This window comes from Bombus impatiens, unplaced genomic scaffold (genome assembly GCF_000188095.3).
Source record: "Bombus impatiens unplaced genomic scaffold, BIMP_2.2 scf_0091, whole genome shotgun sequence".
In the NCBI taxonomy this organism is placed as follows: Eukaryota; Metazoa; Arthropoda; class Insecta; order Hymenoptera; family Apidae; genus Bombus; species Bombus impatiens.
In genome coordinates, this window is record NT_176510.1 from 1200403 (window position 1) to 1226032 (window position 25630).

Genomic DNA, 25630 nt, shown 5'->3' on the forward strand with positions numbered 1-25630 from the left:
AAGTTTATTCAGTGTACATATGAACTCTGCTTGAGAAGAAAGAACGATTATCAAATAAATTGTTAGTATAAGAGACAGTACAAGAAAAAACACGGTTTCAAGTCAAAAGAATAGCATCTTGCCTGTCTGAACCATGAAGCCTCGCATTACCCAGATAAGAAACGCCAGTAAAAGAGAACAGTGCTCGAAAACTAGAGTCCTTGAAGCTTTTACGACTCCGTTCTCAGTGAAACTATCGAGAATTTCAGTCGGCGCTAGAGACCTTCCCTTCTCGCAGTTAGATCAACAGCTAAGAGCCGTGTAACTTAAACAAACGACACCTGAAAACACACTTCGGCATTGTCCTGTGTCTCGACGAGGCAGCACACAGCGACCAGCTACGACTAGCGTAACAAAAATCGACTAGCAACCTGAGCGTAAACTTCGACACGCTCCTCAGACACACTCGAGCTAACAAAAGGCCAAAGAAGCTTCCACGAACATCTCGTCGATTTTTCCACGATTTTTCCTTCCATAATAGAAGATCGCCACTCGCGCACATATTCTACGTTTACATACTCTCTCTGTCTGTCTGTCTGTCTCTCTCTCTCTCTCTCTCTGGAGTTTTCTACGTTGGCTTCTTCTGATGCATCTTTCATAGCCAAAGACTTAGCGTGTGTCCCGCATTAAAGCGTCGTGCGCCTAATTTCGCATTCAGATTGTCATTTTCGCGTTGCAACGCAGCGTCTCGCGACACTCGTAAATGGAACCTATTACGAGTCTCAGCAACGAATGCAACAAAACTCTTTAATCTTGACGTTCAAAGGCCTCTCCTCATCCTACTTTTCTATGCAAAATACGAAACAGCCACCGTAAAACCGTTTCCCGTTTAATGAACGGACATCTCGGTCAGCAACAAAAACAAAAGAAGAAAAGAAGAAAGAGAAGAAAACACCTGGCTTTAAAAACGTAGCAACAATCTAGAGAACGAGAGAAAGAGAGGCCAGGCAGAGGGTCTAATAACGAAATTAATATCCGTGTTTCCAACGGATAATGGCTCGAGTATCGCGTTATTACGTTCAATTGAACCGTGTTACGTGGAACATCGCTCCGGTATACTTTTCCTTTTTTTTTCCTCTTCGTTTTTTAAGGAGCTCGTCCTTTAATGGGTCTACGATGTTCGAACACGAGAGATCGGTCGGAGATTTAATAACTATAGCTCATCCGATGCACCGTTATAATACGTAATTTAGTTCTTTATGTAAAGATAACGAGCAAAGAGATAACGAGATTATACTGTTTTGGTTTAAAAGTAAAAATCGCACCTTACACAGAAGTTAAAGGACAGGTTATCCAGGACATTTTTCTTGTCTCTGGAATGGTATTCTTAGTTTCAAGAGAGGGAAGAGGACGGTTACCACGATACGTGGAAATAGGTTTTCGTATTCCCTGGGCGATAAAAGAAACAGGTGAATTCGATTTTCCATAAAACTTTAAATTTCCATGTCACACGGCTTTCTTTCCTCGGAATGCTTGGAATGTTTGAAAACGTTTTTAGTCTTTCATTGCCTAGGCGTATAACAAGTGGGCGGTAAAACGAACCGGTAGTTTCAGGATTTAATGTGTGCAAGTTTCTTTAATGACTAGGAAACGCGATTTGTGCCTGCTCGAATTCAGGAAGTATTTAAGGAGCCATCAAACACGAAATTCGCACATAGAAATTAGGGTAAAAGTGGGAATCTCGAATTTTATTAACAAGAAACATAAGGTTCAAAAGTTTCATCACGAATTGAAAAAAAATTAACGATGACCAGGAAGTTATCGATTACTTTGATAAGTGATTCTTTCTGAAACTTTTTTTTTATTATTGCAATGGAATTTATATAGGTATTTTAATGCACTGAAAAGATATGGTCCACCGTGAAAGAGAATGATAATTATTCACAGATAAACTGATGGGTTGAACGAACACACATATATAATATCATCTACTCTTTATATCGCTAGGTATTTTTAATAGATGATCACTGCTGTATAATCATATCTTAGCTTCAATAAATCTTCAATTTCATAAGCTCTGCAAAAGTTATCGCGAAATGCCTTTTACTACGAATAACAAATTTCATTATTTGAATATGAAACACTTCGATTTTAAATTTCGTTATAGCTATCATGATTCCATTTCTCTCGAAACGTTTGTTTCAATTTTCCACATAATAATTGAACGCCATATACACTATATACGGCATAACATATACCAAATATATAATTGAAATAGTTAAACGAAATTTCAATCTGAATATGAACAAAAAATGTTACTTATTCGTCTATAAGAGTTTTACATTTCATATCATGTTTCAACAACATGTAGGAATTCTACGAGCACGAGAACTACGTGTAACTTCGTAATTCGACCGATAGGTTCTATCTAGAAGAAGGCAACGATAATCACGTGACCATACGACACATGCGTGGCATTATCAGTTTCTTCACAGACGTATTTTTCTGCGAACAATCGAATATGTATTACACATTATCTGTACGTAATTTTAAAGAGACAGTGCATCGAGATGCAATTACTTTTCATGCTAGTTCCGCCATCACGTGATATCATCTCCAAGTAAACGATTGTATATACCAAGCACGTAATGCGATCATGTAATGAACAAGTGTCTCATTACGGTCTTCAAGGTTTCTCTATTCTAATTAGAAAGGAACAAACTCCATATATGGAGTTATTTTTCATTTGCGAAAAAATTATACTAAGTTTAAAACCTTCAAATATTAAATATAACATATATATACATTTGGTGAATAGTATTAGTGTATTAGTATTAGTGTAATGTTTGCTAATCTTCTCTAAGTCGTCTTTCATTTTTGCGATAGACAAATAATTTACGATTAGATACATTTCATAGAAAGACACTTTTGATAGGATTAAAATTATTGTTATCAGTTAGAGCGCTCTCCTATAAAGAAAGTTTCCTGTTGAAAATAACCGTAATTCTACGTAATAGAAACGCAAAATAACAGCTCAGAACTATATGTACCATTTAATTAACCGAAGCTGAATGTACTATGTTCACTAATTCAGATATTTTGAAAATGGATTAACATTTTTCCGTAATTAAAGTAAATGCGTCTTAACTAGATTTTCCGGTAGCACATTTTGTTATACTACGGTTAAATGTAACATATGTATGTCAAAATGTACCTCTAGAACGAGAATCATATAATATGGAAATATATTTTTTGAATATAATAACATCATCGCATTTGGAATAAAAATTTTGATTTAAAAATCCAATTAAAACATTTTGTACTGTACATAAAATATCGTAAGATATTACTTATTTTCTACAGGATTATCTAAATCTTTCAGACACCAGACTGATTAACCCTACCTTCTGCAAATTTCTCAATCTCCATAAACTATTTATTGCAAAAAATTCAAAGGAAATTATTAAAAAATTGTAAGATTTGACATATTTTTCTTTACTTCCCAACTTATAAAGTTAATCAATATTAATTCTGGCCAGCTCGATATTTTGTCTTTCGATTCTTCTTACTTTGAACAAGTAGAAGATAGTCGTTTATGTTACAAATCAACATCATCAACTGTTAAAATTTTTCCATCAAAATGTTTTAATCTTAAGCGATGATATTCGTTCTAACACATTATATAGTGAATGGATAGAAAACACTTTCTCAAATCATTTTATCGAAACGCGCAAAAATCAAAATGCAACTATTCTGTTTGCACGTAGCATTGCTTAAACAACTCAATCGATACACCATTTGCGATAACAGTAGCGAATATATTAATCTAATATATAGCTAACGAAGATACTGAAACGCACACACGTATTATATAATCAAGCGTCGCAAATAGCTTATTGTGTATGAACCACTTGAAACAAAACGTCGAATGGCAACCGCGAAGAGTTAAGCCCGGGAATATTCAAACGATCGCGGGGACTAGCTACCAACTGCTCGATACTATACGCATTCATAATTCCAAGAATAAATTTCAGTGAGGAAAGCGGGACGAAATTGCGTCAGACAGATAACAACGGAGCGCGATATGTAGGCATTTAAAAGGACCGCGCTTGTTTACACTCTGGCCGAGCCGACGTACACACATGGCTCTCGTCTCTTTTTGCCAGGCGAGAATTACGCCGACGGCCAGACGCTTCATGTAGAGACATCTCTACATGAGTTTCGTTCAGTCATGCGACAACACGGAAATTTCCTATTGATACAGTTATTTTGATTTTTTGCTCTCGTTAGTTAACAGGGATAGAAGATAAACAATAGATCATTTCAACATACCAGTGAAGAAAAACAGTCGATTCCAAGAAGCGAGCGGCTGAGTTGATACTTCAAACCAAACACACGAACACGTAACCTTCAACGAAACAGCTTTCTAAGAAATGTTTCCCTCGTTGTTGGGACAAGATTCGTTGCTGGATGGTCAAGTCCTTTTTCCTATAAGCCGCCCACTGATCTTTCTTTTCTTCCCAGATTCACTATCTTTCCTCTTCTCTCTTTACCTGTTTCTTTCACATGTTCACACGGAAGAACGTCACCAAAATGTTCACGCCAGGGCGCATAGTAGTTTTCCGCTCCCTTCTGTTCTTTCCACGCGTCCCGTCCTCGTTCCGTTGCAAGACGCACGAGCACACACGGCTGTCACGCGACGCACTTTAGGCGCGATCACGACGAGAATCACGGTATATAATACGCGCACGATCAACAACACAACTAAGCACGTTCGTCTCGATATTATTACAAGCTTAGAGTATAAACGATACGAAAAGAGATGAGATTCTGCGTCACCGCGGCCACGAAACGAACAGAGTTACGTCTCGGCTCATCTTTGTCTTTGGAGGTTAGGTTCGAGTATCTGGCGTCTCTTTCGCTCGCTCGGAAATGCACGCGTATACAGACACTTGGCCTCGCGATTAGTTTCAAATGGTTCTGACGACGACACTCAGACAGCATGCACCACCGCGACGCGAGAACACGACCGACTGCGCTCGTCCCTAGCTCGGTAGAACCGGCGAAAAACTACGAGAAAATCCAGCCATGCTGACTGCGCGACCGGCGTCAGACTGCCGCGAGGACAGAGCGGGGATTCAGTTGAGTGGCATCGCCCGACAAGCGGGGTCCCCCTCCTACTGCTTCACTCGACCGCCGGACTCTCGCCCCTTCCCTCTCTACGACTTCCACGCGTTTCTCCTCTTGTCCCTACGACCCTTCCTGCCCCACTACTTTGTCGTGTGGCGCGCCCCTTGCGTCGCCTCGCGAACTTCAACCGAGCTACCTATCCCCACCAAACGTCTGGCCAAGCAGTGAAAGAGAGTCAACGCGAGGAAGAGAAGCACGCACACGCTACGTATAAGAGAGAGATGGATGGAACGAGAATGCAGCGCATGCGCAGTGCATCAGTCGCGGCACGCGGTCGCGCCCAAACGCATCTTCTCGCGATTCTCATATTGATGTACTACGCGCTTGCACTCACGGCGAACCGATTGGGTGCCTCGCGAATACCGAACAACTCATACGTGAAGGATGAACGAAACAGCATCTCGTTAAGAAATCGCTGCCAGATATACAACCGCTACGCACCTTCGGTTGAGTTACTTTGAAAGCGTTCAAGAATTCGATCAGCGACAGATCACCGACACGCGTGACAAGGAGTTGAATATCCTGTTCTGTTACCGTCTACGCGCGGTAAAGTCGTATGTTATATAAAATATCATGCATATAGTGTAACAGCAAAGGTATCAATGTTATCGTATTTATTTCTTTATCGGGCTTCGAGTGAACTCCATTTGCGAAAGGCGTAACTGGTTCTATATGAGCAACAGCCTTTCCATTCATTTCTTATTTTTGTTAAGATAAGCGATATTTACTCGAGAATAAACTAACGTGCCGATTCACATGCATCTTTCACGCGACAAATTGCGATGCATCCAGTCACAGACAATTGATTACACTTTCGAAGAAGATACAGTGGAAGTCTCCACGTATCCGCAGCTTCCTCTGAGACCGTACTCTTGCACGCCCCGAACCACTTCATCCCCTCGGGTCGTCCTTAGAAAACATTTTTCCCTTTTCCATTCGAAACCGGAGCAAGCCTTCATCCTCCGGTCCCATCGCTGAATTCTTCAACGATACAATTCCCGGCGCGGTGCACAGTGGCCTCGCGAGCTTCGCGCCACGAAACGAGTCCATGGAAAATGGCGCTCCTGGAGCGGGGTTAACTAATGAATTCCGGCGCGGTTCTGTGCCGGCTCCTCTGCATTTCGAGGTCTTATCACTGGTTGGAAATCAGCCTGCTTGGCAGATGTTCGCCGAAACCTCGACCTCTCTCTCGTTCTTCTTGCGTTTCTTTCGCGGCCAGACGCGTTCCACGTCGCCTCCACCCTCGTAACCTTCGTCGTTTACGTTTTACAGACGGAGAAACGTCGGCGCGCAGCCGAGAGACTCGGCGAACTCGAGCCATCCTCGCCTCCTTTCTTCACCCTTCTACGCCACTAGCTGGATGTGAGTTACCGCGCTACGGAATGGACTCGTCGAATTATTTTCGTTGAATGCCACCGCGGTATCGGTTTCGCGATCGCGAAACTGCCAGAGGGATGATATTAAAATTGAAATGGGCTCGAACGATGCCTCGATTCTTTGGAAAGGGGCTTTAAATAAAGGGTAAATTGTGTTTCCTTGAATAAATGAATGTTCGATTGCGGAATATTGCAAGTGGTTGGTTTAAATGGTATTTAGTCTGCAATTGAAATTCTCGTATCGTAGGTTGTAGGTAACGCAGTTATTTAATTCTAGAATATTTCATTTTGATTTGTATCTTGCGTTTCACGTGATAACAATTGTATAAAATTGCCTTGCATGTTTAAGATTGAATAATCTAACTCAAATTACCCTCATTTAAATAAACCAGTCAGGTCTTGAGAAGCTTTTATTTGTAGTATAGCATTATTTGTTACATTCATACTTTCTTAATAACGAGAAATATTTGATTAATTTGATCAATCTTCCAACGAAGATTAGCAAACGATAAGAATCGAAAGAAAAAAGAAGAGATCTCGAAGTACCTATGCCGAGTTTCCATTTGCCTCCGTTAAGTAGCGAGCTGTACCTACAAGAAACATTCTAAAGGACGCATCCGTCTTTCTCCCCTTTGCTACATACGTTTTTCTGAAATCTGTGCCGAACGCGATACCGACTGGCCCAGATTCAACCGCAAGTTCGCTCAAAGAAACTTGTTTCCGCCGCGCACAGGCATATATCATAGAGCTCCTTGTCCGGGGGGTTTACGAGAGGAAATGAAATTCTTTTTTACTCGCTACTCAAAGATACAATCGTATTTCTCCTTGGCGACGGAGGAAATGAAAACTTTCTGGGCGCGTCTCTCTGGCCGCCGCTTTACCATATTGCGCAAATAGAAACATTATTGAGATAAGAATTCCAAATTATGGCAAACAGCTTTTCAGCGTCAAATTCTCTTATTTTAGCAAAAGAAAAAAAAGAAAAGAAAAGGAAAGCAAAGAAGTTGAAAGAAATTGTCGATGAAGTTTTTATTGTCACGTGAAATTTTCCCCAACGATTGTTGGATTTTCTGTTATGGAACGATCATGAATTTCCGAGCCGATAATAGTACGAATCCGAACGGTTAGCGTGCTTCCGTTCGTTCTTCCTCTTGAACGCGATACCGACCGCGTCTTACAATAGGCGGAAACTGAAAACGTCACGTAGCAGAATGAAATTCAACCACATATTCCCCAGGAACGTCAAACCGGTCTGATCGCGCGCTGTCCACATTGCTCGAGTACACACTGCCTCACGACACCTTTGTCACTAGGCGACTAGCTCGTCTTATTTGTCATTTCTTTTATAGGAGTCGACATCCCACGTCCTTAGTCGCTTCGAACCGTCGATCGAGCAACAGGAAGACCAAAGATTCTTTTGACGAGACTCGCTTTCTGTTCTGGTGTCCTTTGTTGAAGTTTCTAATTTGTAGGAATTTTTATTCGTCGTTATAGTGTACATTCTTTATTAGCACATCATCCATGGAGAAATCTCACTTTTGAACAAACATGCTTCCATGATGGAAGACGTGTTGATTGGTAATTATGAGTTGTACGATAGATTGATAATTTGTAAAATTGATAATGAAGTTGTGCATCATTTGCACAATCGATGACATGTTAACAGTCCGAAGCTATTAATGTCTATAATGTATAACTTGTACTTAAGGAATCAAATTGGAAGTCCATGTATTTTGTAAAGAATCGTTCAAATTCGAAAGACTTCATTCTTCCAATACTCTGAGATTCCTACTAAAAATTAGGAATCGATTATTTTGTCTACTTCGATAACTTTAATGTTAATATTGATTTTGTTTGCAGGCATACGCTCTACTCTGCATATACTTCCCGCTGCATTCTCTTCCTACTCGTATCTTTCGTTTCCACATCTGCACAAATTCTACAATTTCTTATCTTTCATTCGTCGATCACGCGATACATTCATGTTATTTACTTTCGATTTGCTCTTCTGATCTTTTTATTGACGAAATAAGATTAGAAATGCAGAAAAGGCGATATTATTTCTTACGCAAAAGTCGATAAATAAATACACGGGCAAAAATGAATTCCTATAGCGAACATACATCACTTAACCATTTTATCTTTCGTAAATTCTGATCACTTTCATCGCGATGATTTTTGTCAACGCTTAACCACTATCGTCTGTAGTTGGAACAATTACATACTTCGTCGTTGAACGTATTCCACAGTCAGTGTGAGTATCACGATTGTGTGATCAAACGACCATGGTGAGATCTGACGCATCGAAGGGCGCGATAGGTGCTAATTAAATGCGCCCTTTGACGCGATACAAGACCCACAGACCGTCTAACAATGAACATGCCCTTCGTAATATTGATCGGTGGCGTGGTGTTTCACAGTAAAATAAAGGCGACTGTTACACGCGGCGTGATTGACGGCGCAAGCTCGAATTCTACAAACAAAATAAATTGCCCGTCAATCATGCTTAATTAGAGATATTTCCCTCTTTCCACGTTATCAAAGACATTTCCCCTTTTTGCACCCGAACGCATCGTGCACGCGCCGTAAATGCAAGAACACCGTTTGATTTTCATTTTCTTTCTTTTTTCCCCTACCGATACATTGTACTCGGCAAAACGAGTTGGAAACTAATATTTAGAACTATACCAACGGTGCCGTTAGCAAAAGTATACTGCTGGGAGTACGTTAACGTTTAACCACATGGGGTCAACATTACACGGTGAATTATGCTTCTAATATCGGTTTACTTCCGTAGCCCTCTTTATTAAGCTTTCTGTTGCATTCTGCTACGAGTGTTATGGTGAATCAACATTTTCATCGATGTTCTAATGAATAATATGTTTAGAGGGACTGATAACGCGGCTCGGTTACATAACTCGGAAAGAACGAAAACCATGCAGTATATTCACCAGAGATTACAGATATTCGACCGGTATCGGATGCAATTCTTGTATCGAACGGTGCTGTGTACATTGTACATACATTTTGATATAAAGCACAGTTAAAATCTCTGCTAGTAGTATCGGCGTAAAACGCAATCTAGCAAATCTCTCTTTTTTTTATTCGGCAACATCAACCACTATAAATTCTTCCGTTAATCGTCCGCGTTGCTTAAATTTCATTACGTATTTTCAGATTTCAATGGTCTTTGCTTCTCTGTGTTCCGGAGTTTAATCAAGAAATTTGCAGTTGACGTCTATCTATATACATATATATAGAATGTCGTTCAAATGTTCGTAATCAGTAATTCATTTCATTCTATTCGTGACATTTATGTAGTTTGTATTTGAAAATTGTGAAACGATTTTATTTGCTGTTCATTTTTCAAACCCAAAGTTTCTGAATTAAATATACAATTTATGGTATCGTCCAAAAGTTATTACAATCGTTACTCTTCGTTCGTAACACTCGAAACCAAAAGTTTCTCTAAAATTAACTTAATCCTTAATCTGCAATTACTTATCGATCAACCGATACGAGACGATGTGTGACAGTGAAACTTGGTTCGATAGTTTGCAAGTTGCACTGCGTACGGCATCGAGAGACTCGCAAGCTTGACGAGCATTTACGCCCGAATTGCTTGCAATTTAGCAAATCTATCAGAAATCACGACTCCTTAAGCGGCCGTCGATCAGCGTTCACCGCGCCGTTTAAACGGCTCCGCTTAGATTAGGCGACGTCTCGCGTCGAATCCGGGCCATCAGCCGAAACGCATCGCAGTCATTAAGCCGGGTATCGATTAAGCAGCATCGCGGGGATGTTTGTACGTCTACGATGGGCCGATGCTGTCTGATTTATTAACGAACTCGAATGCCTCCGCTGGAAATTAACCTTGTCTATCCAACATGTTTCTGCACGCGGTGCAGACACGATCGTCAGCGAATTCGTCGACCAATGGTACATTAACTAATTACCCCCCGAGCGAACTTCTAGACACTGTTTGGTTATTGGAAACTAGATATACATTATGTTAGTTAGCAGTCGATTTAATTAAGTTGCACGCGCGACGAAACTTGCGAGTATCGCGGTGACAAGGTGAATTGAAACATGTAGATAGAATTGAGGTTCGCTACGTTAGAAATGTTATTTATGATACTGGCGAACTGGGTCCTCTAACACCAGAATTACTAGAGTGGTTAAAATTATCAATTCGTAATTTTTTCATAGAAATTTTATAAATCTTCAATGGAGTCTTTCTAGAAATTTGAATGATTTTTCGTAAAATACGCGAATGAAATATGTTACTTTATTGTGGTATAGACTTAATCCTATTCCTTGCGCTTTAATTTCTGTACAAGTTGTATATTGTAGTTGTCGGTAGTAATAGGTTAAGATTAGGAAGGATAGATATTGTTTGGTTATTGGGACCTTGTTATAGATTATGTTAGTTAGCAGTCGCTTTAATTAAGCACAGATACAACGGAACTCGCGAGTATCACAGTGACAAGATAAATCGAAATGTGTAGATGGAAGAGGATTGAGTTGAGGTTCGTTACGTTGGAAATGTGCTAGGACATTAGTGAACGAGTCCTTTAATCCTAGCACTACCGGTATGATCAAAATTACTATTTCGTAATTTTCCATAGAAATATCATAGATTCACCGCGGTATATTTTTAGATGTTTGAATGATTTTTCGTAAAATATATCAATAAATAAAAAAAGTTTATATTTCTTATTGTACTATAAAGCTTTGCACTTTAATTTTTGCGATATAAGCTGTATACTTTAGCCGTCGGTAATTCCAGTTTAAGACTAGGAAGGAAAATATTGCTTGGTTATTGGAAGTTGAATATACATTATGCTAGTTAGTAGTCGCTTTAATTAAGCCTACGTACGACAAAATTCGCGAATATCACAGTGAAAAGGTAAATCGAAATATATAGACGGAAAAGGATCGAGGTTCGTTACGTTGGAAATGGCGTAAGAAACTGGTGGACGAGTCCTTTAAGACTGGAAAGGATAGCCTGTAAGCTCCGTGAATCGTCGGTTTCAATCGTTTAGACATTTATCGATTACGGCGTGCAGGGTTACCTTCGTTAACGAGATATTTAGTTGAGACGCCTGAAGAGAAAGAGGAGTTCTCGTTGGTACGAGCCAACGAACTGAACCGAGTTTACTTGGTATCGATGTAAACAGGGAAATTTCCTGCTGGATAAAGCCGATCCCCTGATGAAATTGCGATTAAACCGTCCCTTGTAAAGCGCTTAATGTCTAAGTATTCTCGGTGCGTAGATTGCAGTGGTTTTTATGGACGCGGAAATGTTCGAATAAAAATAATATTAATAAAAAGATTATGTGTATATATATATTGATGCTGTCATTATAGTAATGATCATACGTTTATTAAAGCCTATAACAGTGTATCTATGCAGAATCACATTAGTACCTATTATTCTAGGATGGTTCGTATATCAAAGACGATCATAGCAGATTTTTTAGTCAAGTGAATAATAATTTTCAACGAGAAATAATTTATAGACAAATATAAATAGGAAAAATCAATCTCAATCATCTCGGTGATACTCCATGTTTACGAACAAATTGAAGAATTTTTTAATTGTGATATGAAAATTCTGTCTGTTATTCTTGTGGAGTAAAAATAGAATTTAGATAATTGAACAGCATAACTTTGCTTCGTACCAAAAATTGATCGGGGAATATAAATAACACAGTCTTTCATTGTTCCTAGAAAATAACTAAAACAAAACTACTGGAAAATGTAATACTCGCTGTAATATTCCAAGATCTAAGAATATCCACCTTTATTTCGCGGGATTCGTTCTCTGTCATCCCTAAATTGTTCCCATCATTAACGTCGATGAAAACGAACAGCAAGGATATCCGAGGTGATTGTATTACAACCCCGAAGAGTCATATCCATGTATCATAAACTCGAACAATTTCTCGTCCGGTCTCTTTGCACGGCACCAGCGATCCCGTGTCTCGGTTGTTTCCGATACAAAATTGACTCAGCCTCGTGTTCTCGAATAACGTTCCGCTGCAACGTTTCTCCGAAATAGGAAGACGGAGGAACCTACGTTCCCTTGAAGCGGATACACGTCGATATGCTGTGCTAACGACTTCTATTATAAAACGAATTTCTCATGCATTACCGTACCACGTTCGTCGTAAGCTTCTTTCCTTCGCGATAGATTTTCGATGCTGCAGCATCAGATAGGAATGAGAGAAGCAGCGAATGTTTTTGAGACAATCGAGCCGCTCACAGGCCAAGGTTCGCTCTTTGAAATTTTTGAAATTTTTGAAATTTTTGAAATTTTTGAAATTTTTGAAATTTTAACGAGGAAGCATTTGATTGATACGAATTCTTATGCATTTATGGGAAATACAAAAGATGCAATAATGCGCATGATACGCAAAAATATATAAAGAACACGATGCACGGTGCTCTTTATTACATTCAGTAGATGAAACAAATTTGTAACTAGCTTTCGTTTCTTTAATTACGTTCGTGAAAATATAAATTTGCATGAATATCCAAAGTCTACTTTATAATCTCATGAAATTTTTCCACCTTTTATTTAGCAGAGTTAATCGATTTGGCAAACAAGCGAGTGGCTCGGGATACGGTTCCATCGTGAAATTGATGAAACTGGCCTCTCGACAAGCATCTCGTCCTCCGATATCGGCACGGTTACGGTATAAATCAAAATGCCTAGCCTGACTGGAAGAAGCCCGAAAGGCAGAACAAAATCCATAAATTTCCGGTTTGCCGCGGCCATCGTGGTTTCCGTCAGAAGTTCGTTCAAGTTCCGAAAGTAGTATATCCGGCGGTCCCTCTCGACCCACGAGCCAGGCGTAAATAATGCGAAGGCCACCGCGGCCGGAGGATAGCTTTTGAGGGGTAGTTACCCTCTTTCGCGGCGCGAATAGTCGAGACGTTCGTAAACAATACGAGTTCGTTTGAAGGATAAAGGATCTCTGGGATTTTTCGAGCAACTTGTCGGTGATGTTAGGGATGGGTTTGTTTTACTGGAGGAATTTCATTATCCACTCTCCTTTAAGGAGGTTGCGGTTTAATTTGATAGCTATACACGTGAAATCTTTTTAAGTACATGTTAAAAGATTTGTTCATACATTTGTTACATGGTACAATAAAGTTTTGTGTTCCAAGCATAGCTATATATATATATTACCGTGTATGTGTATATGTTCGTAAAACTCTGTGTCCAACACGTTGGTATTATTCCTAGCGCATGTTATAGGTGTTTTACGCATCGATCATTCGATTGGTTCGAGCATATGACATATTCTATAAATATGAAAAATAAGCAGTTGTAGATACCGATTTTAATGAAATTAAACATTTTTCATATATTCCTGTATTTTGACGTAAAAATTGTCGCAGGAGTAAGTTCATAACGTCTTTCAAATACACTATAAGCCATGGTACAATATTTTGAAAAAACTGACTTCTTAAAATTAGATAAATCTTATACCTGCCTCAATTGTATTCCCTTCAAAAATTTATAAAATAATACCTTCATACAGGATAATGAAAGCACAATGTCTCATTCTAATGAGCGTTCAGTTCTCTGGAGAACGACCGTCATTGAAAAATCCCCGCGAGTTCTCGGACAAACTACAAATTCGGGTTAAAAGTTACCGTATCGACGAGCGGAACGTGCAATTCGAAATGCGCGAAAAACCGCACGAACGAGACCGTTGCAGAAGGGATGTGTAAAACGCTCGCATCGAATTTACGAGTTTCCAATTTTAAAGCAATCGACGAGCGGAGAGCTGCTGCGAATCACGAGCACAGAAACTCGCGGCTCTTCTAGTTTCTCCATTATGAAACTTTGTAGCGTTGCCGCGCGGCCGGAAACCCTGGAACATCACCCTTTGAAATTTTCGCGCGTAACGTAAGTACAAGCGCGTGCTTAGTAGTCTTGTTTCACCTACGTTCGTGATTAGTGTTGAACATTTCAGAGGAATATATTATTTAGTTCCCTAGGTTTATTGGTCAGGTTTACAGTGAATGATGTAAGAAATTATAGAATTCAAGATATTTTATAAAGAATAATATTTGTAACGTAACTATGACACTCTTTTATAAACTTTGCACCCCGTCGTATTTTTACGTCGTATTGCAATTTAAAATCTGCTGTATCCTAATTAAAATAAAAATAGTTATCTCAATTTTATATAATCCGTTTCATAATAAAATAAATTTAGGTGTAATATGTAAAGTCTACTACATCTTATTCTATCGAACCCAACAATTAATGTTCCCATTATCGTCAACGTTCCACTAGTTCATAGTATCGTTCGCGTCGTAGCGGATTTTAAAACCTTCCCATCCTTTAAATCTTCTCGGTGTTTTCCTTTGCGCGATTCGCTTTTATTTCTCTTCGTTGCCACCCTTTCTGCCGGTTTCTCCCCCCGATCCCACGCCTTGAAACGAACGACTTTTCCGCGGAGTCGATCGTTTCCATTCCGGAATTTCTCATCAAGGTTTCGCGCCGCCGCCGCGTAGCTAGCGGCTGACTTGCTCGCCCTGGCTCCGCTCGTAATGAGTTCCCCGCTTTGTGACTGCTCGCCGCTCGCGCCTTTTGTTCGCCATAATAAAAGGACTCGGCGTTGCCGACTTCAATTAGGCTGCAGGTCGAAAGTCGCGCTCGGAAGTATCGGCACGGTGTGAAGAACATCGACAATTACGTTCGACTTCGGTTGACGAAGCGAAGTCGGTTCGATTGCGCTTGTTCAACCGGTAGCAGTCGCTTGTGGTAACCTGTTCGTCGATCGAGATGAATCGTTCCGCGAAACTACTCCGTTGCAGACACGTTTTTACTTCTCAGGTGTAATAATTTCATTCTGTAACTTGGTTCTTTTGAAGTTCCCGGCTAAAGCTAATTCTCGATACTTCAACGATCCTTCAACAACTCGTGGCTCGATAATAATTTATGACTTTTCTCTCAACTTTCCAACGATTTCCAAAGATTCACATTAGACTTGAACTAATCGCACATACATACGTATATATTTTTTATGTGCAACCAGATCTCCACGTATACATAGAGATTTCTTCTTCTCCCGTCATAGCACGAACATCCGCTTGGCTTTCGATTACATATTTGTCATCCATGCTAATTATCACTCACAAAATCTGGAGTTCTTCTTATTCTTCTTATTATGCTTGAAATGTGGTAGCATAAATTGTAACTTGACGAGATACGGAGTTAATTTTTAAAATATTGTAAATATGTCACATTATGGGATTGGATTTCTGGCATGGCATTATTACATTATTACTATCTAGATGGAATTCACAGATTTTGACCCTAATTTATGTTTATTTCATTACTAGATATCTAACCTGTTGATAGGTATATATAGTAGAGTACATAATTGAGCTTTCCGATGCTTATCTATATCTGAATATATATATGATGAATAATTAATCAAAAATTTTGTTGTAAATACATTACGTGTATAATATAAATCCTGAAACAGATACCGAAATTTGTATAAACGATAATTCTCTAACATTTATACATGGTACCTAAAATTTGTCTCTGTGTTATTTATATTTATATAGTCGTATGAACTGCGAGGTCAGGTTCCTGAAATTGACACCGTCACATTCGATCATTCTTACCTCGTTCGACGATAATTAGCCGCACACACGATGCAACATTTTCGCGGAAATTAGGCGACGATTCGAAGCGGATCGTCGTTGCTCGTTAGCCAACAGGATTTTCCCGAAAATTTCGAACAGTGACGCGTCTTCGTGGTGAAATATCCGCGGATTACGCGACTAATATACGTCAGCGGGTTCAGCCTCCGCAGAATTATGACGAAGATGAATTCATTGTCTGTCCTCGCGCGGATTGAAGTAGGTACACGTAATTCATCAACGTAATTGAGCGCTGCTCGCGAGTTTAGCGACGACGAAAGAGAGCGTAGTCTCTCTTTCCTCCCGCGAGCCATTTCGTAATGGCCCGTTAATTTCAGCCCTTTTGTTTTCACAGACTTTGCTGCCAACTTTCTTCCGCGTGGATACGCCGCGCGCGGCTTTCTTTGCCTTTCAACGCACGACACTGACCATCCCTGTGTCTCTTGAAAAATTCAACGAATCCAGTAGAACGATCCTGGCTCACGGTTAATTGGCCTCCGACACTCCATTTCGCAAATTGCAAAAAGCAATGCCAGGATACTGTTGTACGTAGGTGCTGGCGTCGAGTGGCTGCAGCTTGTTACTGGAAAATCGCTGGGACGGACGAAAGGAATTCGAACGATGGACGCGCTTACGCGTGTGACCAAGTGCATCGTGCAGGGAATCAGAAATTAAGTCTGCTGGCATGGCTGATGTTGAACAATTGTTAGTTTCGGTGAGCACTCTACTAAATTATTCCACTTTCCACGACGTCCGTGCAATTCGAAGAATTTCGCAGTTTCGGAAAATTCATGTTGCGTTGCTTTATGTAGACTCGTTCCCATGAATCTTTACTATTTTAACGACAATTCAGATATGCATCATATACTTTTAAAATGATGATTATAGGATACCTAATTTTTCAGCGCCGTCCGTATTAGCTGAGATCGCTTTGACAAGAGTGCAAATTATTGATTAAATCGAATTTAAATTATCGAATGAAGAAAAAGGACATTATTGTGGAAAATAAATAGAGAATTTCAAAAATATCTCAGTCCATATCGCGAGGGTGTTCTGTTACAGAAGATGGTATAACGATGACTGAATAAATATTTCAAGCATCAAATTGTTATATCTGAACAAGTACGATGCGATTATTTCTTGATATTACGAGATGAACTTCTCTAAAGCCTGATATTCGACGTTCTTTACAAGCAATGTGGCAAGTCGACGCTATATTAGCCCTCATCGAGATCCTCTTTCGCAGACGAGATCATCAGACGCACCGGTTCACGGTCGTCGCGTACAAACAATGATTATTAAGTTTGAGATACGGGACTAGATTGGCTGGGTAAATTAGGCACATTAGCCTGTATGCACAAGGCCGAGATAGTAACGCTCGTTGTTTCGAGACAGCATCTTCGTTGCAAGGGAACGAGGAACGGTTGGAACGCGAGTCGCGCGAGAGGAAAAAGGCCAGGAACAAGAAAACTCCATTACCCCGCTCCTTGCCAAGCATTCTTGCCGGTGAAAGATCTTGCTTCAACGATCGCTAATTTCTCGTAACAGAATCCTTTCGACGCCCTTTTAACATCCACGTCAGGAAAGATCCTCGGGTTTCCTCGCGTACGCTGCTTTGTGTGAAGGATATGATTGCCAAGATACGATCGCTTGAAATGTTTCCTCAGCGACATGACAAAATGAGAATTAGGTGAGAGAAAAATTGTTGGTTTCGATCGAATCGATCGACGAATGTTTTTTTCATCGAGAATTTTTTATACTTTGGTTACCTAACGTTACCATCAAATTTAATAGAGTTTGAAACGTGTGCTTAAGAAAGTTTTTGATTAGTTTTAGAATATTTTTTTTTTAAATATCTGGAGAAATATGTAGTATAATATTCGGGTATTTTAGATTGTTTTTACTTTAATTTCGATTAACGCATCTGACGTTTCTAAAAGATTATTCTACCTTTGGAGTGGTAAAGCCGTTTCATCAGAAACGATTTTTAATACGTATGCCCATTATCATTATTATTATTATTCATTTATCCGGAATAAAATCCAGCCAGTGTACCTTAACAACTTAAGAGATATAAATAGTGATTTTCCTGAGAATCAAGTCGAACACCACTAAATTGTTGAAGCAGGCGCTGTACAGAAGCTTTGCAACCTTGTTGCTTCGTATGTAAATCGAGCAACTCGTTCGAAAATAATTTTCTACCTTCAAAATGAAATTCTCGGAAACGCGTGTTTTTGACGAGTATACTCGTCATCGTTTATTTTATGCGGCACATTTTCGGTACAGAGAGATCACAACAGCTAACTGGTTAACGGTAAATACGTAAGAAGATGTGTAAACAAACAGATCTCCAAACAATCTCAACTTTATTTCGCATCTTCCTCTAAACAAATTCGAAAAACACGCTCGTAAAACAAAACCCCAAACACCTTTCTCTAATTCGTACAGAGCCTAACTCTTTCACCCTCCCAATCTGTTCCAGTTGGAAACACGGAATTCTCTGTTTTCATCTCTTCCGAACAACTTCCTGACAAAGTGGCTCGTTCTCAAGTGGAACGCAGTCGACGGCAACGAGTCCGAAAACACGAGGCAAACGTTGTGTCTGGCGAGCGGAAGGCACGCGTCTCCTTTGGCTTCGTAATCTAAGCGGAGAGCGAACAGTGCCTAATTCTCGTCCAATTTCCAGCGTAGGGAAACCGGTTAACAGCACGACGCAACTCGTAGTATTCGCTGAAACGAGTTTCGATAAAGTTAACGCCGACCAGTACCGGCGACACTCTGCTCAGACGTTTAGATAAGTTAACTGTCGCTACGAATACACGAATATCCATGTATTAACATGGATGTAACAGTGTATTCGTTTTTCAGCTTCCTTGCACGATTGAGCTAATATCATTAGAGGAATTTCATTAGTTCGAAGTATTAGCGAATTCTGACGTACGATGCTAATAATAAATTCTTTTATTTTTACTATGCAAAATATAGCGTTTTGTATATATTATGTTATCCAACTTAATTTAATAGAAATATATTAACATACAGATGCGTTATTAGTTAAAAATGTGAAAATACTAAATTATAAATAGCTTTTGAAAATATCATATTGAGTATAAATTAGTTGGAATAAAATGTCCAATGGAATTTATTACGCAAAGGGTATTGATATCATTTTCTTAATTATCGACTAATCAGCAACTTTGTTATTTATATTATTAAATTAAAGTCAAGTAAAAATATTAAGGTTACATCTATCGATCAATCATTCTGTTAAGATCGTTCGTAAAATGCACCAATAATGTGAATTATTTACCTTGTAACTCGTAAAATTATACAATTATTTGCACACCAGAATTCTATCAGCTACAACGACCATATGTACAGTAACTTGTAGATTCACTGATATTAATAACCACTAATATTATTATTGAAACATGTATAATTTTATGTGCTAGACTAGGTTAGATGCGTAGTAGTGATACTTGTATGTGAATATCAGTGTGTGGAAGTATGTGTGTGCGCGGCGTTTCGAAAACAAATGAATGTAAAGTGTTCAGTTGGTTAACAGTCCGATATGGACGAAAGTGTTGAGACGCGTGCAAGTGTGTATCGATGAATATCTTTGAAATCGCTTATCAAATAAATATATAACTATTCTAATATGAATTCTAAGTGTAAATTTGGTGTTCCTATACCATTATTTCGGCTATTAAGATCCAAAATTGTCAACAATTATTGTACAAAAAGGCCCAGCTTCCGACGCTCGTGGCTTGATGCATCCCTTCGTGTTATCCTTGGGTATGTTTACTCCGCGGAACAGTTGGCTCCGGCAGTGATATCCGTCGTCCTAGTCGTCTACGACGCGAAAGCAAACTCATCACGATCGTCGTATGCAATCTGCCGGAAAGCGAACCTCCCGGCGACTCGCGGAATTGCTTGCGATGACGCAAATTGTGTTGACAGCCCGGGAAAGCCTCTGGCTTCTTTTTTCACCCTGCTAGCCCTTCCGGTACTGCCTCTGCAAATAACGATTCCTGGATCACCGAACGTTCCCGGAATCGCCAGTGTCTCTTCGACAGCTTATCTAAGATCATAGATCTTGGATTCTAATACGTATGATAGATACAATTTTTGCCGATTTTCTGATGTTTTGAGAGATATTGCAGTTGTCCTGTGACAATCAATGTTATGGTTGTCTATCTTTAGATAAAATATAGGACGCTGTGAACGTTTTTTGGACAGCTTATCTAGAATTTTGAATTTTAGATTTTCGTAAATGATGGACGAAAGATTTTGGACGATTCTGTAACATTTTATGATGTCTCAATTATTCTATGGTAGTCGAATGAAGATCCGTATTTGCATAAATCATAAAATAAAGTATATTTGGTTGTGTAAAATTTAATTTACATCTGTTTCATGATAACCTGTGATTTTGAAGATCTGGTAGCTTGTAAATTTTATAAAGCGTATAAATTTTAACGTACCTTTATTTTTAACTTTCATATGAATTAAAAGTATTAAGGCCTTTCGTAGCATTCAACGTATCAAGATATAAGCTATCAAAACGAAAGCAATCTGCTGATTCAGCCTTCTAAATCGCGATGCGCTTCTAAATAGTCGAATTACGAGCCTCTGTTTGCACCTCTACGTCATCGAGATATAAATAGTGATTTTCCTAAGAATCAAGTCGAACGCCACTAAATTGTTGAAGCAGGCGCTGCACAGAAGCTTTGCTTGTTGCTTCGTATGTAAATCGAGCAACTCGCTGGAAAATAATTTTCTACCTTCAAAATGAAATTCTCGGAAACGCGTGTTTGTGACAAGCTTCGATATTTCGCGGAAGAAATAAAGCAATAATATATCCTCCGTATGAAAATGTAGATTCGGTGATATTCGAATTAAAAGATCGGACCTTAATAGCATGGTAAATTTGCATTTGCACTGAACCGTGGTAAACTAAAATTCATTGCGGACACATCCGGATCGATACGAAAAGCCATCGAGACACCTGTGAGATGATTCATCGAGTCGACGCACGTGCGATCGGCCACTGGATAATCTATATTTTATAAATCAACGTACGCGATGCATTCAACGCGAAACAACAAAAAGATGAAATTCCTGCAAACATTCCTCTTTCGCTTCGTCACGAGTTACAGCAATTTTTTTTATGCAACGTATTTCTACTCTTTCTTTTTTATCACCCAACGTTAGAAATTTTCAAACTTCCATTAAAAGAGCGTTGTAAATTCCATCCAAGAAATTTTTAGTATTTGGTGTGCATCGTTGTTCGTCCGGGTTTCAGTTTGACGAGACGATACCAGCCGTTCTTGTTCTATCGTTGATTATCAGTCACATTAGAAAGAGAAACATTTACTACAAAATACGCATAGCGATATAAAACTACATAACGATATAAAGATTTATAATAAAAACATGAAAACTCCCTTACTGATCGATGCGAATAATCAGAATAGTCGTGATGATTTTCTTATACGAGTTGAAACTTGAAACGATAATCCTGACATGAAAGTTGTTATAAAACATTTAATAAATATTTGCATAAAATTATTCCGTAATTACCACAAACCTGGTACGATGGAACAGACAGATGAAAATAACTTTTGATGAAGTGAAAATCAAAATTCGTATCTCTACTTGCTTAATATGTAATATATCTTTTTGTAAGCGAAGGATACGATACAATGCAAAACGATTTTATCAGCGAATATAACCGATACCATTGTCGTGGCATCGACTTCAGCTGGGATCGACATTAAACGCACGTAGAGACGCGTGCAAACATCGCGGTTCATTAAATTAATCCGAACACGGACCGACGTATAAACGGTGGACGTGCGAGTCCGTCGCGACGTGCCGCGTCGTCGTAATTTCTCTCGGACGTTCCACCGATTTCGAATCGTGCTGCGAATATCCGTCGATTCCCGATATATTAAATTACAACTGTCTCCAATGCCGATGGGATTCGGAAACGATGTCTTTGTCAGCGAACAAGTGATCCGTGTTTGCCGCTATAACGGCACTGTTCAATGTACAAATCTAATTCAGCATTACCGGCCTAAACTTTGAAATTGTTGCGCGGTCTAGAAATACAGAGAGATCAAAAGAAAGGTAGTCGAGGGTTCTATCATCATGGAAATTTTATTCAAACATTTATGGAAATAAAGGACGATACTGTTGCCATTTGTGATATTAATTTCGAATTAATAACAAAATTTTCTGGGGCTTTGGTATAATGGCCGCAGGGATAGCAAGCGATTCCAAATGTTATAGGATAGCTTTTACTCGTTTTTAGATTAACCTTTAATTATTGTAATTTATTTCTTGCTGGATAAAACTGATCTTTTTTACAAATATCATACCACAATCCAGAAACGAGAAAATCGCATCGTCTGATACATTTCTAATTCTTCCACAATGTAGCGGGAAAGAAACTCGAAGGATCTTTCGAATGTACAGGGTGTCCGGCTTTTAGTTAGCGAAACTTAAAAATCAACTAAAGTATCTTCGTTCAAATTTTTATCTTCTCTTTATTTTTCACGAATCATCGAAACAAATCCATCAGCTCGAAGAGAAATCTACGAAACGGAGTCGCTTCTTCTTTGTCGATTGGCTAAATGTTAAGATCAAATCGATGGACAAATGCATCTGACGGACGACTCTACGCAGAAATTCTCTGTAGTCTCGATAATTTTTTCCATTGGATTTATAGCAGTAGGCAAAAGAAGACGGTTTATTTCCATGGACACAGTCTGCTGCCATTGGTGGGTGCTCATTGGGTATTACAGCAGCGCTACCCCTAATGGGAAAACGGATCGCGAGTCGAGGCTGGCCTGAATGTGTTGAATGGGGACTCGCCGGAACAAAGGGCGTCACTTCGCGGTCCCTTTGTCCTCCGGTGGTAATCGGCGCCGTCGATACCAATTTCACCGGTAATTAGAGAGTTCACTTTTCTAACGACCGTCTCGCCTTTCCTCATTGTCGGACGAAAACGATCCTCGTTTAAGTCTGACAAAAACATTATCGTGGCCTGGAAACTCGACTTCTCTTCACTGCAAGGATGTCCCCTCTACCTCATCGTTCGATTTTCTTATTAAAGATCCCCGGGCCCTTGAATAATTTACATATTGACAATATCAATAAATTGACAAGTTACAAGTTGCACACTATAGAGCTCTTTTCTACGATATTGTAATTCGTAAAGTTTGCTTATAAAAGTTTATTTGTTTCTTTGGCGAAATCGTTAATATTCTGCGAGCATGTTTATTAATATCGGTAACTTGTAACGAGTGGCTGATACAATTTCGCTGATAATATTGACTCGTACAAATTGATTCGGTTGGAAAAAACCGCGAGATAAAAATATAGAAACCGTGGCAGGAACTAACGTGTAAGCCTGGAGCAAACTATTCCTTGCCGCGTTTCGGCCGATCCGTGGCGCTTCCCTTCGACTTCGAAAGGCTCTTGAGAAAGTCCCCGCGGGCTGGCGAACTCGAGAATACTTCTGGTGGCCCCCTCCAGGGGGAATCGATATCTTGACAGGGTAGGGGAAAACGGGTCTCCATCGAGGACGAACCGTGGAATTTCGCGAGACACATTTCTCCGGACGCTCCGAGGCGAACATGTGAGAAACGTGTCTCTTCTACGCCCTCGTGGCCGACGCAGACGTCGACTCTTCCGCTGACTCGTCGAATATTTCTGGCAGGACGTTTTTCATCATCCGCCTTTGCCGCCTCGTGAATTTCCTGCGAGATGGTTCTCGCTGTGCAAGTGACTCTTCTCGAATGATACACTACGTTCGGGGATGGGGGATTTTTCGGTTCTACGACAGAATTGGATCTTTTCCTTTTTATCTTTGAAAGAAAATCCGCCGCTTTGAGAATTGTGATAACCAAAAAGAATATCAATGGGTTGAGAATATATGTAGCCTCAGACAAATTATGGTTCGTATTGATTTTAAACTCGCGGTGGACATTTGTAATTGAAATTTGTTCGATTAAGTTTGATGGTGAAAAGAAAATATTTGTTTGGTTTTTAAACGGAACGTTTAAACGAAAAATTGGAACAGACTATTTCCACGAGGCACGAGATATAATTCACTAATTTAATGGGTCATAATTCTTAAATTCAATGCCTCTTATCGAATGCCAAAATCACTCTTCAAACATCGTATCGTAATTCAAACACGATATCGTAAATTCAGCAGACGAAGAAGGTTATGCTGAGAAAGTTTCGATCATGCACGAAGTTAACTTGGAAGGGTCCACCACGATATTTTCGTGATTTTCCTTTCGGATTAAAGCGGCACGATACACGACTACGATGAAATTGCGAGGCTGGCCGGTGGTTTCTCGTAACAGCGGAATTTGCAACGGACGTGAGAACGATAAGGAATGTCCAGAACGAGCCGGAGGGTAGGTCCGTGGAACGATTTGGTATGCGGGCTGCGTCCGCGCGATTATCTATGAGTCGATAACTTACTTGCCGAATTTCTGGTCAACCAACTCCAAACGCACGACCCAGCATCCCGTGCCTTATTATAATCTCGTCCAATTACCAGCCTTATTATTGCGAAATCCGATCTAGCGTAATAATGGACGATCATCAACTGCTATCAATCATTTATCAGCTACGACTTTATTTTCATCGGTTTAAACTGCAACGAGGAACCGTGAGTTTATCTACTTATGGATTATTCTTAGCGTAATTGTTTTAATTTCAACCAAGTTCAGATGAATACGATAAGAGGATAAGAGACAATAAACTGTTGCAACAACGCAGAGGATGGTTTATTTTTTCCTTCTTCCGTATACATTTTTACGCCTGTATATTAAATTTAATCTCTCTCCACGTAGAATTTTACTGTAGCAAAATATGAATTCTATCATATCGTATGAAACAACTGGAAGATTCTTCTCTCAAGAGATTAAATCACCTTCAAATGTATTCGTAATATTAATTTACGCTTAACACCTGAAGGTCTTAAGGCAAAGATTACGTAACACGTTAAAATTATCAAACTCATAAACCTTCGATATGATACAATTTCAACTACTTCACGCTCCTCGTAAACCACCTAATATTTATCAATGGGAAAATTACATCTCGTAATAACTCATTGCCAAACCTGGCCGTATCTCCCCAAAGAACATGAGGCCCGGAATCTCCATAAATCCTAATCAAACGGTCCTAATCACGCCGGAGAAATCCAATCATCGCCGGGTCGAAACATTCGTATCCTCGCCTAAAGCTGCCATAACTCGTTCCAGGTTGAAACGAGATTCGTTAGAGATCGGGTGGGGTATACACGTGATCGGTCTCTGTATCCGCGGTTAAATTTAAAGCCGATCGCTCGGTCAGGCATAAATAACGGCTCGGCGGCCATT

General features: G+C 39.6%; 1 protein-coding gene and 1 long non-coding RNA gene across 4 annotated transcripts in view; one reads left to right on the forward strand and one right to left on the reverse strand.

Annotated features, from left to right (window-relative positions):
- LOC100747040 (bifunctional heparan sulfate N-deacetylase/N-sulfotransferase) overlaps positions 1-25630 on the reverse strand; it is a 369108-nt gene that overhangs the window by 153995 nt on the left and 189483 nt on the right. The window contains exon 1 of one of the 3 annotated variants that reach the window (XM_003485985.4): positions 4312-5108. The exons of the other annotated variants lie outside the window; for them this stretch is intronic. The gene's annotated coding sequence lies outside the window, so the exon portion shown is untranslated. Of the gene's footprint in view, positions 1-4311; positions 5109-25630 lie in introns of those variants that run through there. 3 annotated transcript variants of the gene reach the window in all.
- Positions 5132-19825, forward strand: LOC112214150. Its single transcript, XR_004460829.1, has 4 exons — positions 5132-5715; positions 6442-6690; positions 16579-16938; positions 18706-19825. It is a non-coding gene; the product is annotated as an uncharacterized LOC112214150 (long non-coding RNA).